Source organism: Helianthus annuus, chromosome 7 (genome assembly GCF_002127325.2).
Source record: "Helianthus annuus cultivar XRQ/B chromosome 7, HanXRQr2.0-SUNRISE, whole genome shotgun sequence".
In the NCBI taxonomy this organism is placed as follows: Eukaryota; Viridiplantae; Streptophyta; class Magnoliopsida; order Asterales; family Asteraceae; genus Helianthus; species Helianthus annuus.
In genome coordinates, this window is record NC_035439.2 from 65,752,128 (window position 1) to 65,761,520 (window position 9,393).

Genomic DNA, 9,393 nt, shown 5'->3' on the forward strand with positions numbered 1-9,393 from the left:
CATTGAAAAGATTATTGTTGTTGTTTGCATGTGAGATATGTCAGCCTAGTAAATAATTGGCCCAATCACAATCAATCCTATTCACCATTGTGTATAGCTTTTATCTTGTCGGCCACCATTGTAATTGCGTGTGATCCTATCAGTAAACATTGTCAGTTTAATGTATATCAGCGGACAGTTAAAGGCCCAATCAGAATGAATTAGTCTATCGGCCAAATTATATGTTGTCTTAGTGGAAGGATTGGCCCAATCAAAGCATCAGCAGTCAAGACGTTAGTTCAGTTAGTTGCGGCCCTATCAAATAAAAATCAAGAGTCGGCCCAATCATATCTTTTGGTTACTAATAGTTGTCAGTCACATTAAAGTATGAGTTATAAATGATTCAAAAGCTTTCTAATGGTTCTATCAACTTGATATAACAAATCAAATAATGTCAGTATAGTGGTTTCAAAGGTCCAATGAAGGTTAAGTTGTGTATTGATCAATTAAAAGATTGTCAGCCACTATTGAAATTGCATGAGAAATCCTTTTAATGTCACGGCCCAACCATTGGTGTTAGTTAACGGCCCAATCACAGTTTGAAGATTAAAACTCATTTATATGTCACGGCCCATGTAGTGTGACTTTAGTTGTCAGCTTATCACATGGCCCAATCTATCACGGTTTATGTGACTTTGATTGTATCGGTCAATGAGATTTTACAAGTTTAAAAAATTGTCGGACATGTGATTTGGGATTGTTTTTATAAGGCGGCCTAATTGTATTCTGTTGGGTATTTGATCTAAAAGTTTGGTTCAATCAGCAATCAGTTTGCATATGGGTTTGAAATACAATACAATTCAAAGGTCCAAGTCTCACGGTTTGATCGTTCAAAGGTCCAGTTCACTTGAACTTTGAACCTGTTCGTTTGGAAGTCGGACAAGTTGTTTGGAAGTCCAAGTCGTGTTTTTTTTTGTGAACCAGGTCGTTTGAAAAGGTCGCTTGAATTCAGTTTAGATTGCTTAAAACTGTACCAGTTCGTACAGTTTGGAGTTCACAAGTTGTCAAAAGTTCATTAGGTCGTTCGAAAGTCCATCAGTTCGCACGTAGTGAGTCTGGTTGTTTGAAATTGATCTGAGTCATAGCAGTTCTCACAGTTTGCCAATTTAAACCTCAGTCCGCACGGAATATTCTATATTCATCAGTTCGAGTGATTCAGTTCGCACAGAGTATCAGTTTGATTCATTTTGATTTGATAAGTGTTTTAAACTGATTGTGTTTTGTTTGATTGACGTCAGGTAATACAGGTGTGAAACATGGATTCTGAGTTTTACAACGCGTTTGCTACAACCCCTGCTAGTCCGTCTGACATTACAAAGACTATGACAATGGAGAATGAAACCGGAACAATGCAAAAACCCCCGAAACTTATGGGAATTGAAGATTATCACGGATGGAAGAAACGGTTCGAGAATTGGGTTCAGGCGAATCATCTGAAATCTTGGGAGAGCATCGAAACTGAATATGAGAGGCCAAAGAATTCAGTGGGTGTCGATAAAATCATTTCAGAATTCACGGAGCAAGAAAGAGATAGTTATAAAGCAGAAAGATGATGATTAATTTGCTACAACAAGCTGTTAAAGAGGATATATTTGTATTGCTTCAACACGATGAAAATGCTTATTCTATCTGGGAAGCTCTTAAAAAGAAGTTTGAGGGAAGTACTGAAATGCTACAAAGTAAAGCAACTTTGTTGAAAAAGGAGTTTGAGCTGTTTACGTGTATGCCTGGTGAGACGACCAAGACTCTTATTGAGAGATACTGTCATCTTGTTCGCACCATGTCACAGTTAAAGATTACAAAAACTCCAGCTGAATGGGTTGAACAGCTTGCTGATGCATTACCGCAAAAGGAATGGGGCACAAATCTGATGATATTGAAGAATTCCAGACAGTTTAGCAGGCTATCTATTGCACAGTTTATCGAGAAGCTGGAGGCACAGGATTTGAGCAGCAGAAAATTGCTAGAATGAACAGTTCTACTCATCAACAAGATATTAAATTGTACTATAAAGGAAATGTTCAAACTGCTGAAGCAAGTCCAAAGATACAAACTGCATTTAGTGCTGGAAATCAACCTACACCAAGCAGTCAAGGATCAGTCAACTCTAGTGGTTTTTCAACGGTGAATCCTCCAAGTGTTCAAAGTGCATCTGCTGGAAATGGACATTCGATTCAGTGCAATGTAGCTCTACATCTTCAAAATGGTCAAAATTATTCTGAAGAAGTTGTAAAGCATCATATGGGATTATTGGTCACTGCATTAGAGTCTTATGAAGGATTGATTGCTGGAAGAATTGGTAATCCGATGCTCACAAAGGAAGATTATGACCAAATTGATGCAGAGGAGCTAGAATTGATGGATATTAAATGGGCCTTAGCGAGCGTTTTGAGGAGAGCAGAAAAGTTCAGATTGGTTACAGGGAGAACTGATTTCTTGGATGCAAATCTTTCTAATCTTGGATTTGATAAATCTAAAGTTGTTTGTTTTCGTTGCAGGGAGAAAGGCCACTTTAAAAGAGAGTGCAAGAATCAGGAGCCGAGAGGAGCAAAGGAGTCGTCTGGGAAAGATGATTATTATAGGAAAACCATTTATCAGCAAATCACTCATCAACTGCATCAACAAAAAGAACCTCAAACGGCACATGGAAAAATGATAGAGGATGCAAACAGGAAAGCGTATTATGGCATTGTTGATCAAGATGATGAGAAAATGGCTGAAGGTTTTAGCTGGGACAAGTTTATTCCAGCTGATTCAAATGTTAAAGCGTTCATTGCACATATTATTCGAAAACCAGAAATGTTGAAAGAATGGATGGAAGTGTTATCAGATGAAGAGAAAAGTGAAGATGAAGAATCTGTTTCATCTGAAAACAGTTCATCAGAAACAAGTGATAGTGATGAAGAAATTGAACAGGTTAATTTGGGAAAAACTCATTTAACTTCTAATACTTTTGAATTTTATTTTGCATAAAAAGTGAAGAAATTGAAAGAGAGGAAACCTGCAAAGGAAATGAAAGAAGTCAAAGTGATTGAGAAGATTGTGGAAATTGAAAAAAGAGTTGAAGTCGAGAAGATCGTTGAAGTCACAAAACCCTGTCTTACATGTTTAGAGTCTTGTAAACAATGTATAGAAAAAGATGAGAGGTTTAGTGAGTTAGAAAAGTTGAAAGAACAATTGTTGTTTGATGTAAAGAACTTGAAAAAGTCGTATGATGTATTGAACAGGCATGTGAATGGTCTGGAGAAGACTAACTCAGAAAGAGAAAAAGCTTTGAAGATGCTAAATGCAACAATGATGACAAAGCAGAAAGAGATCAACATGTACATAGAAGAATGTGCAAAGAGGAAGAAACAGTTGGAGAATGAAGCAGCTGAGAATGAAAGAATCAGAAGATTGCTGCAAAGTTACAAAGGTTGTGACTATGTAATGGATAGAATTTATCCAATAGTTGAAGGTTTCGAGGCGTTTAAAGATGAAGAAACAAAGCCAAAGAAGAAGAAGGATACTGGTAAGAAACAGGGTGTATGTTATAATAAGTGTCCGCCTCCGATTTGGGAAGGGTACTCGCCTAGAAAACCTAATGAGGAAGAACTAAAACAGGCGGTCAATATTAAGCTAGAATCCGAGATAACCGATGTTTTACCGGACAATATTGACATCACGTTCACAGCGTCCGACACAGATCATGAGTCCGAACTGATAAAACAAGTGGTCGATCAGGTGTTGGATAAGGATGAGGAGTCAGAGTCAAAGTCCGAGTCCGAAAGTTCGTGTCAGTCAGTCGGGAGTTCAAATTCGTCCGAAAAGAGTTCAAAATCATCGGGAAAACGGGTTTATAGTAAAGAATTTTTGCTATCAAAATCTAATTTGAATGATGGAACATTTGAAGTTGTGTATACTTTGAATGATTCTGACAAATTATATTTTGATACAGAGTTTCCAATAAGAGGTGTTAAAAATGAATTGATTAAAAAGGTTTTCAAACTAACAGAAATTAATATTTCTGAAATAAAATATTTAAATCTTAATGGTAAACCTGTTACACCTCAAGAGTTCAACAATGACTAAACAAGAAAAAAGGTTACAATTCTGGTTCTGGTTTTCAAAAGAAACCAAACCAAAATCGTAGCTACAAAAAGAAAGGACTTGGTTTTACTCCATCAGAAAACTATAAAAATGAAAAATTTTCTAAAACAAATACAAAATTTGTTTCAGGTACAAGCTCGGAAGAGGAAGCAAAAAGCCCATTCTGGAAACAATCTAACCAAGAATTTCTTGCCGAGAAATGAAAGAATGGAGCTTATGTGAAGAAAGAAACCAGAACCTGTTTCCGATGCAATGAAGCCGGTCACATTGCATGGAACTGTCCGAAAGCGACAAACACAAAACAGGGAGTTTCTGGAAAACTGAAAGAAGTTTTTGTTGACAAAACCGAATCACCAACTGAAAATTTAAAATTTTCAAAAATTCAACATTTGAAGTTGGTGAGTGTTCGAAGAGATTTTACAGGCGTAGTGTGAAACTTGACAACCAAAAATGGGTTGTTAAGAAATCTGAGGTAAAATCTGGTGATGAATCTGATTCCACAAAATCAGAGGAGCCACAGGTTGATGAGAGTGATGAAAACTCAGTTCCTTCAATGGATGACGACAACTTTCCACCATTGAGGACTGAGAATTTTAAAAGGAAAGCTGGAAAGTCTGAAATCTCAAATCAGGATTATTCTGAAAAGGATAGTTTTGATGTTAAGAAAGCATTTAATGGGAAGGTTAAGAAGATTTTCGGAAAAATGGTTGATGGGAAGGTGAAAGGGGTAAAGGATTTCTACGCTAAAAAGAAAGCAACTTACACCCCAACAAAATCTGAATTGAAATCACTCAAGGCTGGTCAGGCTTGGGTGGACATTTTCTTTGCTTGAAAAACCTGACTTGCCGGAGATCCCAAGTTTGTAATCGTGGATCAGGAATCGGCATCATTCATGTATTATGAGTTTGTATGAAAAATTCTTCAAATTGTTAAAACTTTACAGGTTGAATGACTACGCCGGAGCTTCCAGGTTGGTAAGTGCGAAGCAGGAATCGACATTTTGAAAATTCATACAAGTGGTTTTGTTTGGTTATTTTTACAAGTGGTACAGGTTGCTTAATTGCAAAACAGTAAATCAGGGACATTAAGTTGTACTTGATTTACTAACTCATGATAACACAAAGAACAAGATGATGAACCATATCCCCGATTTTAACAAAGTTGATAAACCTACAAGTGGTTTTTATCTTAACAAACTCATTTTCCGGAAAAATCATTTTGCTTAAAACAAACTTAAGTGTTTTGAAATCTAAATGAGAAAATGGTTTGTGAAAGGGGGAGTTCAGATTGTTTATGCCTAGTGAATGGCGATTTGAAGCGATTTGATATCGGTTGTCATGTTTCTGTACAGTTTGTAGGTCAAGAGCTTAGTTTGTTTTCAAATTTTTCGTTAATGTGTTTGCATTTTAGGGGGAGTAGATATTTCATAAAATCCAAAAACATTAGAAAATTTGAAAAAGACAAAAACATGATAAAATCAAAAATGAGTTTCGTTGTGAAAAGAGGAAATGATAGTACATCAGTAGGCTGTCACAACATGCTAAAGAAATGTGAAGATAAAAGGTGATAAACAATCTCACTGAGGATATGCCAGTAGGTTTTTACACACTTAGTTAATTGTGACGAGATATAAACTAAATTTCAAACTTACTTGTTCTGTGGGTTAACACAAACTTGGATATATAGGTAACCCCTGAAATCTTGTTTGAAAGGTCCCTTATTCTGAGATACTAGGTCTTTATACTCAGTGATATCTGGGATATTATCCGGGACTTCTGCTGTATGGAAGTACTGACCTAGTCCCCGGATAATACTTTCCGCAAAGCTTGCAAAAACATCGCCCTCAGCAAGCTGATGAAACAATAAAATTGATAGTCGCTGCTGTTGAAACTAAAAGATCCTCTAAAGGGGACACACCGAAAAGTCGAAGCCGTCATCTCTCTGCGTATACGGAAGTATCGACCTGAGCTCTCACGGCCCTCGCATTTAACCCCTGAACAGATATCATCTGTGGTATACTCACCTGTAAGACTGAATATTGGGATCTGGATACGGGAGTATATTCAAGTAGTGGGACACGTGGATAAGTTTAAGTTCTTAAAACATTAATGTCGTATCTCGGAACAGTTGAACTTTGTGTGAAAATTTAAGTGGACAAATATACTGACAATCTAGGTGAATTGTTTTGAACTGAAAATGTAATCAAGCTTAACTGTGTTAGTGACATGGCTCATAAACTGATATGATCCTTTTACACGAACTCACAAAAATATTGTTTGTAAATATTTTCTTTATTGCATTACATTTTCTTTATTTCAAAATCCAAAAAGATTTTCAGTATGTTTTAGCATAAAGTTTCAGAAAACTCAAAAAGATTTTTGACAACTGGTATTGAAAAGCAGATTTTCAAAACTCCGAGTGCTAAACATGATGAGCAATATTTGAGGGGGTGTGTATGTTTGGAATTAAATGTTTTCATAATCTAACCTTTCAGGTGGTTCATTAACATTGTTACTGATAAAGTTTTAGTTTGGTTTGAGAGAGAGTTTGTTTTAGTGCATACACTTTTATTCTAAATTGTAAAACTTATGTTTTGGGTAGAGAATTTGCAGGTGATCCAGTTGCAGGTGATCCAGGTTGTGTTGCTTGAATCTGTAAGCCAGACAACGATCCTAAAGCTGATGATGCTAATGAACTGAAGAAATGCCAGCATATCGCAAGGGGGAGTCTGAAGACCTGCAAGAAAAGAGAGAGAGAGAAGCCCAGAGACTGATCAAGACTGAAGATGTGAAGACACAGCATAGTCGTGACTCAATGAACGACTCCATCAACATCTGAGGGGGAGTTTGTTGGTGCACTTCATCTGTTGATTTCGTCTTAGATCATGTTATACATTGTATTGTATAGATTAGGGCGCGTTTTACGAGAAAATAGGATGGCATATAGGTTTAAACCGGTAGGTCCGCTTATTCGGACATAGGAGGTCCGCTTATGTGTCAGGTCCGCTTATACGGACATAGGAGGTCCGCTTATGTGTCAGGTCCGCTTATACGGACATAGGAGGTCCGCTTATTTGTAACATTTGTGCTTGTAATCGTCATGAACAGTTCTATTATCAATAAAACAATGTTATTTGATCCCAATGTTTGTTTGGTTATGTTTCACATTTTTTATGTTTTGACTTTTATTCAATTCCAAACTCTACATCGCTTTCTGGAGCATTATACGCAAACTAGTGCGTAAACGTACTCAGTTTAATACGACAAATACTCCGGAACATCAACATATACTCAGCGTACCTTAAATAACCTTTACATAACTTAGAAATAAGTTTTGAAGGCTTTGGTATAGCAAAAACAAGTTAATTCGCTTACAGGGACTAAACTTGACAAACTGCGAAAGTATGCCAATTTGAACTGTAACGAACATTCCGGAACATGTCCATAAGTTAAACATACCATAAATATCCTTTACATAGCTTAGAAATAGGCTTTGAGAGGTTTGGTATGCTAAAACAAACTTTTGGATCATTCAGGGACTAAAAGTGTCAAAAAGTGCATAAGTTTGCACTTTCGCGCATAACTTACGTTCTGAATACATCCGGACATCAAAAAATTTATGTAAGCATCCTTATATTATGCCTTAGTGTTTGGCATGAGAAAAATCCATTCGTCGCGTCATTTGGATCGTCTTTCACGCTTATGCGCATTCCGTCGTAATTAAGCGAACATCGCGATCGTACGGCCAAACGAACCGACATCCGGAATATTTTTGAGCATATTTCAAGTCCCCTACACTTTAACTTCATCTTAGAGCCTTGAAATGAGGTTAACGGGGCTTAAACGTGCCAAAAATGGGCCAAAATACGTGTTTCTGAAGTGCAGGGACCAAAATTGAAAATTCTGGTCTGGGAACCTTAGGCGGGGCGCGTAAAGATTTGCCAAATCTTTAGGCGGGCCGCGTGAACATGTCTGACAGAAAGATTTTGCATTTAATGCAGAATCTGGCCTTTCGTTCGATCAAAGGGCGATGCCTTTTCACCCAATGAAGAGCCAAGGGTCAAGTTCACTGAACTTATCCACTTGGACACATGTACGCACGAGATCAAGGCACGATATTCGATAAAACGATCCTAACGGTTCCAGTTTTCCTATAAATACCCCCCCCCTTTAGTGTAAAAATCACAAAATCAGATCTTGAAGCTCTAAGTTGAAACCATTGTTTCATACCTGAGCTATTTGGTCTTGATTTGCACTCGGGGACCCTCCGTAAGTCTTCTTTCGCTCTTTTATTCGCTTTTCGAGTCCGAAAGTCAACGTTTTGTTGACTTTCTGCATTGACCAGCTTATGGTCGATGTGAAGTTCATGGAACTTCATAACGTGAGCGTGATCACGATGGTTATGGTCCATAGTGACCATACCTACTGATCACCACGTTATCTAGGCTCGGTGACGAGTCGTAGTTTCGGCCAAAATGTGCATTCTTGCATATTTTGTAACCAAACTACTCGTGGGCATCAAAGCCGTTTGTTTTGATGTCAAACCTGTTTCTAAACTTAGTTAAGCATGTTCTAACATGCTTAGCTCGTCACTTTTAGTTTAGTGCTTATATAGGGTCGTAAGGTAAGCGATCTAAACCATCGCTTATACTTTCGAACCCGACCCATTTGGTCGGTCATTAGGACCTGACCAAACACATTAGGTGACCATAGCTATAACCTTCCGAGGTTATACCTTGTGGTCACGATGTTAGGCGTTCCAGACGCGTTCTACGCGAGCGACGCGTTAGGGTAGCGTAAGCTACCTAAACGGGTCGTGATGGACCGTAAGCACTTAGGTTAAGTTTCATTTTAGTATGTAGGCTTTGTTGAACCATATTACACGAGTCTCCATACTCGTTTGGTTTACGAACCCGCGTACTATCCGATCTTCCGATTTGGTCCGGTATATTAACATAGCTACCTATTAGGTGCCGTTGATATTCCGTGACCTCCCGCATTACCTGGTTATTTCACAAGAACAACAAAGCAACCTCAGGTGAGTACATAGAACCCCAACTTTTACTGTTTTCCAAACTGTTTTGGGGTGAAACACATGTGCCTATCTGTTACTTTCATGCTTTCCATGTTTTCACATCATATATCTGCTATGCTCATTAGTACATTATAGTACATGATTTCATTACATTTCATGCTAAGTATGCCCATTGTGTGCGTACTTAGTACATTGATTTACATTACATTTTCTGTTGCATATGTTTACTCA